Source organism: Epinephelus moara, chromosome 12, assembly GCF_006386435.1.
Source record: "Epinephelus moara isolate mb chromosome 12, YSFRI_EMoa_1.0, whole genome shotgun sequence".
NCBI classification, from domain to species: domain Eukaryota; kingdom Metazoa; phylum Chordata; class Actinopteri; order Perciformes; family Serranidae; genus Epinephelus; species Epinephelus moara.
Genome location: NC_065517.1, coordinates 8,873,929 through 8,882,775, shown reverse-complemented (window position 1 = coordinate 8,882,775; position 8,847 = coordinate 8,873,929).

Here is an 8,847-nt window from a genome sequence, read left to right as displayed (position 1 = left end):
ATGGGGACTGACTCACTTTTGAAGCCAGCCTCAAGTGGCCATTAGAGGAACTGCAGTTTTTGGCACTTTTGTGTGAATTTCATTCTTCTGTGGAAACTGGGACTTCAGTTACTGTATGTCTCTGTACTGGCATTATCAATGCTTTAGGATACTGTAACAGAATAGCACTCTTTGTGTTTAATTTTGGACATAATAGACATGATTGATGCATTTGATTTATTTGCCAAATCCTTATATAGCAAGTAAGAATGTCATTTATAAATGTCTTCACTTATTGAACTACGACTACTTCATGTAGTATAAAAAAATAAAATTCACATGGGGATTTTGCTATCACACATCAGAGATACAGACTGGAAATATTGTCCTGGTGTATCTGTAGCAGATGACCTAATCAGGAGATGATGACCACCAGTTGAACATAAATACAGGTGTATATTATTTACCTGAGCAAGACCATCCATGGTTGAAATGTTGTTAGTCCTATCCACATCAAATATAACAGTTAGAATAAGACTTCATTAACTTAGTTACTTACTACTCAAATAATTTTTTCAGTAGATACTTTTGTACTCTCACCTAAGTAGTAATTTGATGACTACTCTTACTTCTACTGTACGTGTGTCCTTGTTTATACAAAGTAAGAGTACTTTTAGCATGAAAGATTCTTCCCTGAAGCCGACTGAGCCTATGTGATCAGATGGCTGCATCTTGCTCTTCTAAGGGATTTTCTTTTCTGAGCTGACATTTTAGGCTTACTGTAAATGTTGGAGTTTGTAGACAAGAATTGACAAGGCCCACCAGTCACAGCACAAATCTATGGGGTCGCTACAAGATACTGTTGTAATGACTGGCTCACTATCAAAGTGAATTGCCAGATCCACTTTTTTACTCAAGGCTGAATGACCAATCAAGCCAAGAGGCAACTGTTGAGGGGGCCCAGACCTTCAGGGGGAATGAAAGCTTCAGGTTGAGCCAGGGTCTGTTTGTGAAACTCAGACTGTATATGTTGTCTGCACACAGTTCCCAACATGGAGGTAACTGAGAAGCTATTAGTGCTAACTCCATAAACAGGGTGCCCGATCAATAGGGTCCCATTTCATTTTTTCATTTTTGCCACAGGGCCCTAAAAGGTTAATCCAGCCTTGCTGTCACTGACATTTCATAGAGATCAGTGAAAACATAGACCATAATCAGCTTCTCCTCCATTTTTTAAAACTCTGAGCTGAAGTATCACACATTTCAGTGGTGAGTTAACCCTGCATCCACTGATTGGTCAGTTGTATGGTTCATGCCCATGTCACAGTGTGACAAAATCCACTATACACACAATCTCAGAGACCATCAGCTATCAATCTAATGACAGTTTAACCTTTGGGGGCAACGGCCAATATTTCAGGGGTTTTGGTGTCGTCAGCGGATATCCTTCTTTCTATACTTCCTTTTTCATGGGTGGGTCATAGTCGGATTATTAAGTTGAGATGCAAGAATGGAGTTGGAGTAAAAAGATGATGTCTACAACCGGACTGTTTTATGAGTAGCCAGTTTACATTTTGTTGTCCAAACATAGCAGCCCATTCCTATATCGAAGTCGTCAAATACCGCCACTTTTCAGTGATTTCGGTGTCAGACACTAATACCAAAAGCCACCTTTCGCAGCAATGATACACCGCTGGTTGCCTAGACAGCATCTGTTGGGGCAGTATGATATGCCGCTAGATGGCGTCAGTTTGAAACACTGTCAGTAAGGATATACGGAGCTGGAGAGTCACTTTAGGTTGGGCAGGAGGGACAGTGGATGGGTCCAACAAACACCAGATTTTCACCCAGGATCCCGGTATTCACTTCCCACATGAATGTAGTTTCTAAATGTAACCATGTGCTTTTGTTGCCTAAACCCAACCATGTGTTTGTGTTGCACAGTGAACGTCAACAACAAATGCAGGCGGATACTTAGCATGTAACATGTAGATGTGAACAGCACTGACAAGCACCAATGTGTGACGAGTTGGGATGAAAACAGGTTGAAGACAGCTGATAGGTTCTGATGTTGCATTCTGGCCAGTACTACTTGGACTACAAACAGAAACCAGAATGCTTCCAACACCGAAATCTTGTCCCGTTGCCTACACATTCGGCATTCATATGCAGATATCTGTTTAGAGAGATTCCTATACATGTAATTCAGCTCTGGCTGTGCAGGCGGGTTGGCAGGGATTGAGCCTACTTGCTGCTTCGTCTGCCAGATTGCCAGCTCCTGCGTGCTGCGCCTCCCCGCCCGCCTCTCATTGAAAATGAATGATTACCAGGCGGCTGTCGTGTCTTGTCTAAAAAGCCCTTAAAGCTGCAATCTGCTTGATTCTGGAGTCTGCTGGGTGCAAATCTGTTTTGTCTGCTGGATGGGTGCTGCTCCGAGGGGGCTCGCCCATCAACGCAACTCATCCCCCGCCGTGCCACTACACCGGAAGAAAACATCCCGCAAGTTAGTCATATCCCTCTCTGACAGGATAAATGGCAGCTCCAAAGAGCAACAAGCAAAAACCACAACTTCACTGTGACCATGGCAACCAAGTTAGAGAGAGCACAGCAGGGTTTGCTGTCAAAATGTGGACTGGAAAAGGACAGGCAGAGAGGGAGCAACACTGAGAGGGAAAGTGGAGGAATAATGCAGCTGAGGACTTCTTTCATACCACAGCCAGAATGTGTGGGGGCTGAAGAACACACTCACACACACAAACACACTACTGATGACCTGAATTTCACCCCTCATTGAAATACTCCCCACTGCAGAATTATTCCCTCTGTGACAAATCCATATGTGCCTACTGATGTGACACATATCAACGGTTTAAAAAAGTTCCTAAGCAACTTTTTTTCCTCATCTGCAAACTCATATTTAGTGCTGTCTCCATTCACCGTGTTGTTTTACTGTAAATTCCTGTCACATCTTAAGCTTTCTCGTTCCTGTTCAACAAACATGCTGGCTCTGTCATCTCAGAGTTGGCACACGTTTGAGGTCAGAAGGGCACGAGGGTAAAAGTTTGTCAAATCAACACGGCAGAGGTTTATAAAAACAGCCTTATCTAAGAACTCTTTTGATGTCTGGAAGTGCATTCAAAATGCGACTATATTCCTGACACACATTTTAGGAGAGCATCGCCCCGGGACCGGCACTATGAAATTGACATTAATGAGAATTGAGCTAGGGGAGGAAGATGGTGCTTCTCAACTTTCCCTGACTCCTTCTTCCAGGATGCAGCTTCACACTGACTGTGTTGGCTTATGAAAGTCAACTTTTCAAAGCACAATGCTGTTGACCTGATGCAAGTCGTTATGTAATGTGAGTAGACTGTCATTTTTAAGCCAAAAGATGGCAATGTTGCTCAGGCTGGTCCGGTTCAGAGACATCTCAACAGCTCCAGTCCAGATCGCCCTGAAATTTGGTATGAATATTTATTGTCCTTGGAGAATTATTCCTGTTGACCTTGACTGCTTTGGCTTTTTTCATCTAGCACCAGTATCAGGTCATAGTATCCCACTGACCATCAGTTTGCTCGATGATAAAATATGTATCTTGCAAAATGGCCAGATTTTCTTGACCTCCCCTCTAGCGTCAGGCCAACATTTCAACATCTCTCAAGGGATATCAAAAGATAATTGTCACCTTTCAGCTGCTGTCATACCTAACTGTTTGTACTCAAGATATCACATGGTCTAAGAGACAAAATTGCCATGAAATTAGACAAGCACATTTATGCACACAAGGGGATTGGTCCTATTCATTTTTATGACCTCGTGAGCTTTTCTTTAGTGCTACCCTCTAGGTAAATTTGATATTGTTTGCCCCATTAGAGCAATTACAAATAGAACATTTTTCATTATATCGCCAATTCCAGTACATAGGTAGTGAAGGACAAGCAGGTATGGTTAACAGATGGATGTCTAGATGGGTGTAGTGAGCATTTTAGCCACTGGGGACAGGTAGTGGCACTGTAAGACATGAATAAAGCAGCAACCTCCACGGCTGAAGAGTAATGCCAATGCCAAGGTGCCAAAAACTGTAGTTCCTCGGATGGCCACTTGAGGCTAGTTTCAAGAGCAAGTCACAGCATAAACTAGAGCAGGGATTCTTAACCATGGGGCTGCGGCCCACACTTGGGCCGCGAGCACCACCTAGAGGGCCGCAAAACAAATTCAGTTTTGCACCTGTGGGCCGCGAGGGCCGCATACTGTTATGTTGACACACTCAGTTACAATACAGCCTCCCACCACTAGGTGGCGGTAATGCGTCAGTCAGTTGTTTAACTGTTAAACAACTGACTGACGCATTACCGCCACCAAGTGGTGGGAGGCTGTATTGTAACTTTTATTATTTTGAATGTATTTATCACCACATAATATTATTTGTCAAATTTATAATTTTTCTTCTCAGTTTTTTGAGAGGCCATCCTTTTTGCTGTAACTTGAGCCTTTAAAATTGTTGTTAAATATGTTCTTGTAGCACATTTGTCCCATGGATTGTTAGCCTGTTCGGCATCTTGACGGAGGTGTAGATTTATATCCACATGATAAATAAATGTTTCTGTGATGATCACATTGTATCATGTAATTTATTTGATACGTTTTTAGCTTATTAATTGGAAGTGGATTTGATCTAGTTATTGAATACAAATCAAACCAAGAGTAAGATCAATTAAACATGTTAATATCTGAATGGGCCCCAGGCCACATTGTACTAGAAAAGTTGGGCCCCAAGGGCAAAAACTTTAAGAACCCCTGAACTAGAGCACTCGGAGAGCGCAGACCTCCGCCAAGCAGCTTGGATTTCCCGCCATTTTATTATTTTATCCACTTCGCATCAACTGATCACCACCAAAATTATCATCTGTTCCTTGTTCCATTATCAACCTTTCCTGAAAATTTCATCAAAATCCGTTCAGTACTTTTCGAGTTATTCTGCAGACAAACAGACAAACGCTGGCGAAAACATAACCTCCTTGGTGGAGGTTATAACCATGCTTACAGTCTGGTAGAAAAAAATGGTACTGGTTAATTTCCCTGTTCATGACAGCTGTATGGGGGTGAATTTTTATATAACTCACCCAATGACATTTTATTAAGGCTCAAAGTTATGCATAATTAAAGGTGTGGTCACTTTGAGTGACAGGTGGGTGCAGTCCATTGACAAGTTGCTACCACTGCAACAATGTTGGTTAGGTAACGTAACCACGCCGTAACCCCAGAAACACAGTTTATTGGCGTAGCCGTAGCTTTATTTCAGTGTGTTTTTAGGTCATGAAAGTTAACTGTAAAATTTTGGTTGCCTAATAAAGTCTTGTTTAGCTTTTGGTTGTACTAAAAGACCCTCTAAGGAGTCAGATATTCAGTTTTTCCCAGTAAGTCCATTTTATTTTAATGTTTTTAAGCCTCTTTTTCACAAGCAAAAAATTGCATTAACCATAATTGCACTGTGCTAACCTAGCTAGCAGCTAGCTCTAGGGTAATCCCTACCACCCTCTTGTCCATACTTGGTCACTTCTGGCTCCAAAAATCCATGATGGCAATGGCCAAAATGTCAAACAGGAGGCTTTAAAATGGGAGTCTACTAACCAATGGGTGACATCCCGATGTTACATCGACTACTGTATCCATTATTTCCATTGTATATGCCCTGAATATACAAAATGGGAATGGACAGTTGGACAACGGACTGGCACACAGTTCACTACATACTACAGTGTTTTTAGGAACACCAATGTGTTTCACATATGTGCAGTCGTACTCACGCACCGTCCAGACATCCACGCACAAGTCCATGACGATCCTTTCAACCATGAGCAGATGATGAAATTGATCAGGTTGGTGTGGGGTAAACAATTGTTTACACAGATGCATAGCAAAACATAATTTGTTCTTTAGGCCTGAGAGCTGTGTCCAGCTTCCACACAACTACATACTAATTTGTAGCAGGTTTTTAGTTTGTCACTGTTAAGTATACTATGTAACACCTTTTGGCACGTTGTAACTCTGTTTAGGAAAGAGCTATATTAAACTTTTAGTAAAAAAACAATGTGCATATCCAAACACACTTCATTTTTGAGTGGACTGTTAATGGACACTATTGTCCTATAATGGAATGCACAAAGGAAATTGAGGAGCAGCTCACAGCAGCAAAACATTAAAACTAATTGGAAACGGTAGAAAGAAATCTCCATAAACATCTTGGAAGACAAAACATTTTGCTTTCTGTTTATTAAGTTTAATGTCCATCAGTGCACATGTTGCCTCATTTTCTGTTAGTACAAAAAAATGAAGTACATTGATTCCTTTTATTCTAACTGCAGAAAACGGCACTATAAAAATTAGTACGTAGTACATATTGTGTATGTGTTCAGAATAGGGGTGATATGGTGCTTGTAAATGTCCTGGACTATTCAGTACGGGATGATTTGGTTCATTTGGTGATTTTCATCAATATGGCATGACAATGAAACAAATGCTAATACATGTAGGACATATAATTAAAGTTTGCGTTCCACAAGCACAGCTTTGACAGTGGGGTAGCTGTTGTCTGTTGGCTAGATAGGGTGACCAGATCCCAACAAGCCAACTGGAGGAAAAACAGTATGTTTGTGTTGGACAATGGGAGACACATCACCTTTGGGTTTTAGTAGGAATGCATCCAGATTGGTGCATCTCTGTTTGAGCCATGTGTTTCTTGAGAGACTCATGTGTAGCCCACTGTGTTGCCTCACGTCATATTCCCTTTATGTGAAATTAAATAATTACAAACAGATTTTGCAAAAAACTCTCTGAGAATCGCCTTCTACCAGCTTTCCCCAATTCTAAGTAGTTTCCCAGTCTTTGTTTTAGCTGCATTTCCTTTTCTTTGTGGCAGTTTCAATCATATCCTGCCAATAAATCTGCATAGTTTGTGACTTTGTGGGGAATCTCAATTTTTTCCTGTTGGGCATAGTGTAGCAAAGATGGTGACAGGTTCACCTGCACTTGACCCATGGTGTGCGCAGTTTGATTGACATCAAACACAGCCCTGTGATGACAGCCTTCCCTGCTGTCTTCACAGCCATTGGATATGAGCCAGATTTTAGGAAAACATCTGTCCTGCACTGGTTTGACTTTTGAAAACTAGAGCCAATCAACATATGGGACATCGTCTCAATACATGGAATGTGGAGCGAGGGATGAATATGCTGTGCATAAAGCGGGACACCTGGTCACCCATGGTACAACCATGGGTGACCAGGTGTCCCAAGAAAAAGAGAAAGGAGAAATGGATACAGCGCTGGAGGCAGGTCCCCATTTATTCCTATAAGTTGCTCAGTGGTGCATGAAGCCAAAAAAGCTTGATTTCCGCTGAAGAAATTACTCAGATCTCCTGCTGAGTGCGGCTGAGCGGCTAACTTCTGGTTTAACTCTCCTCTATCTTTAATGTGGACAAAAATGATTTAACCCTGGACTCTTCTAAGATTTCAAATTGTTATAAGACCAAATGGATCAAATCCTTACAGTGAAACAAATAATTTCATGGGGATTGTCGCACTCAAAAAAGTGTATACACTAATTTACAGATGTCTCTTTCAACATGCAAGTCTATGGGAAAAAAGTATTTTTGGGCCCAATGGCACCATGGGATGGACCTGGAAGTTGTAATTCCATGTTTGGCCACTATGTAAAATTGGCTTCAAAGCCTAGCACTGTTCCTGGGGGCTTGTAGTCACCCTGTAGCTGGACCATGCTAGCCAAGTTAGCCTCTAGACTTACAGCTGGTATAGTAAACACAAATAAAAAACCCAGCCTGATTTCACAGACCATGACCTCTTAACACTGCATTACGTGTTGGCGGCCACCACGAAAACAATGCCAATGGAAAGTCAATGATGGATCATTTGATGTGGTGGACACACAAATTTCCTGGTTTAACAACATCACACAATGGGTGGTGGCTAATGTTACAACTTCATAGGTAGTATGAAGAGTGAGAAAGTCCATATAAGGCGATGTATCCTCATACAGTGGTTCGCACCCCCAAAATGACCTTACGTACTTGTAAAGTTACGTACTTGAAGTTAAGTTATGTAGGTTAGGTTTAGCAAAGGAAACATGGTGACCACTTATCTCAAAATGACTGAAAGTTGACTTGGTTTCACATGGTTCCAAACACCGGCCTCCTGGGGGAAGTCCTGTGTTTTGTGACCCATCAACCATCTCAACCTGCCCGTCAGTGCATTGGTCATGTGATTGCAGCCTTCCCAAGCATGTGACCTTTGCACAAATTACTAGTTCATGATTACGTGGGATATATACGAAATCTGGGCAGTACTTTTCATAGCTATACGTAAGAACAGTACAAGAGAGGGAAGGTTACAGTGGACTTTCACCTAGGAGACTGGTACTTACGTCACTTTACAACATACTTATCTCCCATACATATCAAATATAATTATTTGAACTGAAAACATGATCTTTTTTGGAATGTGACCAAGTAGTTTTTGTCCCTAAACCCAAACGTACCACCACCATGTAACGCAGTGCTAAGAGGTCAAGGTCATTTCATGTATTTCTGTGAGATTAAGGGTTATGATTTTAGCAATACTGGACAAACTGTGTGCCGAACTGTTACACTGATGTTACGTCATGCTACTGCATTTGCAACATTACCTGATACCAAAACAGAGGTACTAAAGAACCAGTGTACCTCAGCACTTTCTTCATAGTCTCTGTGGCCATCATATTAGTATTCATAGCCATAGAATAATCTCTAAGGCATAATTTGGTGAAGCTCTACCTGCTGTGACACCGTGCAGCTAATATTCCCTGACAGTTTCA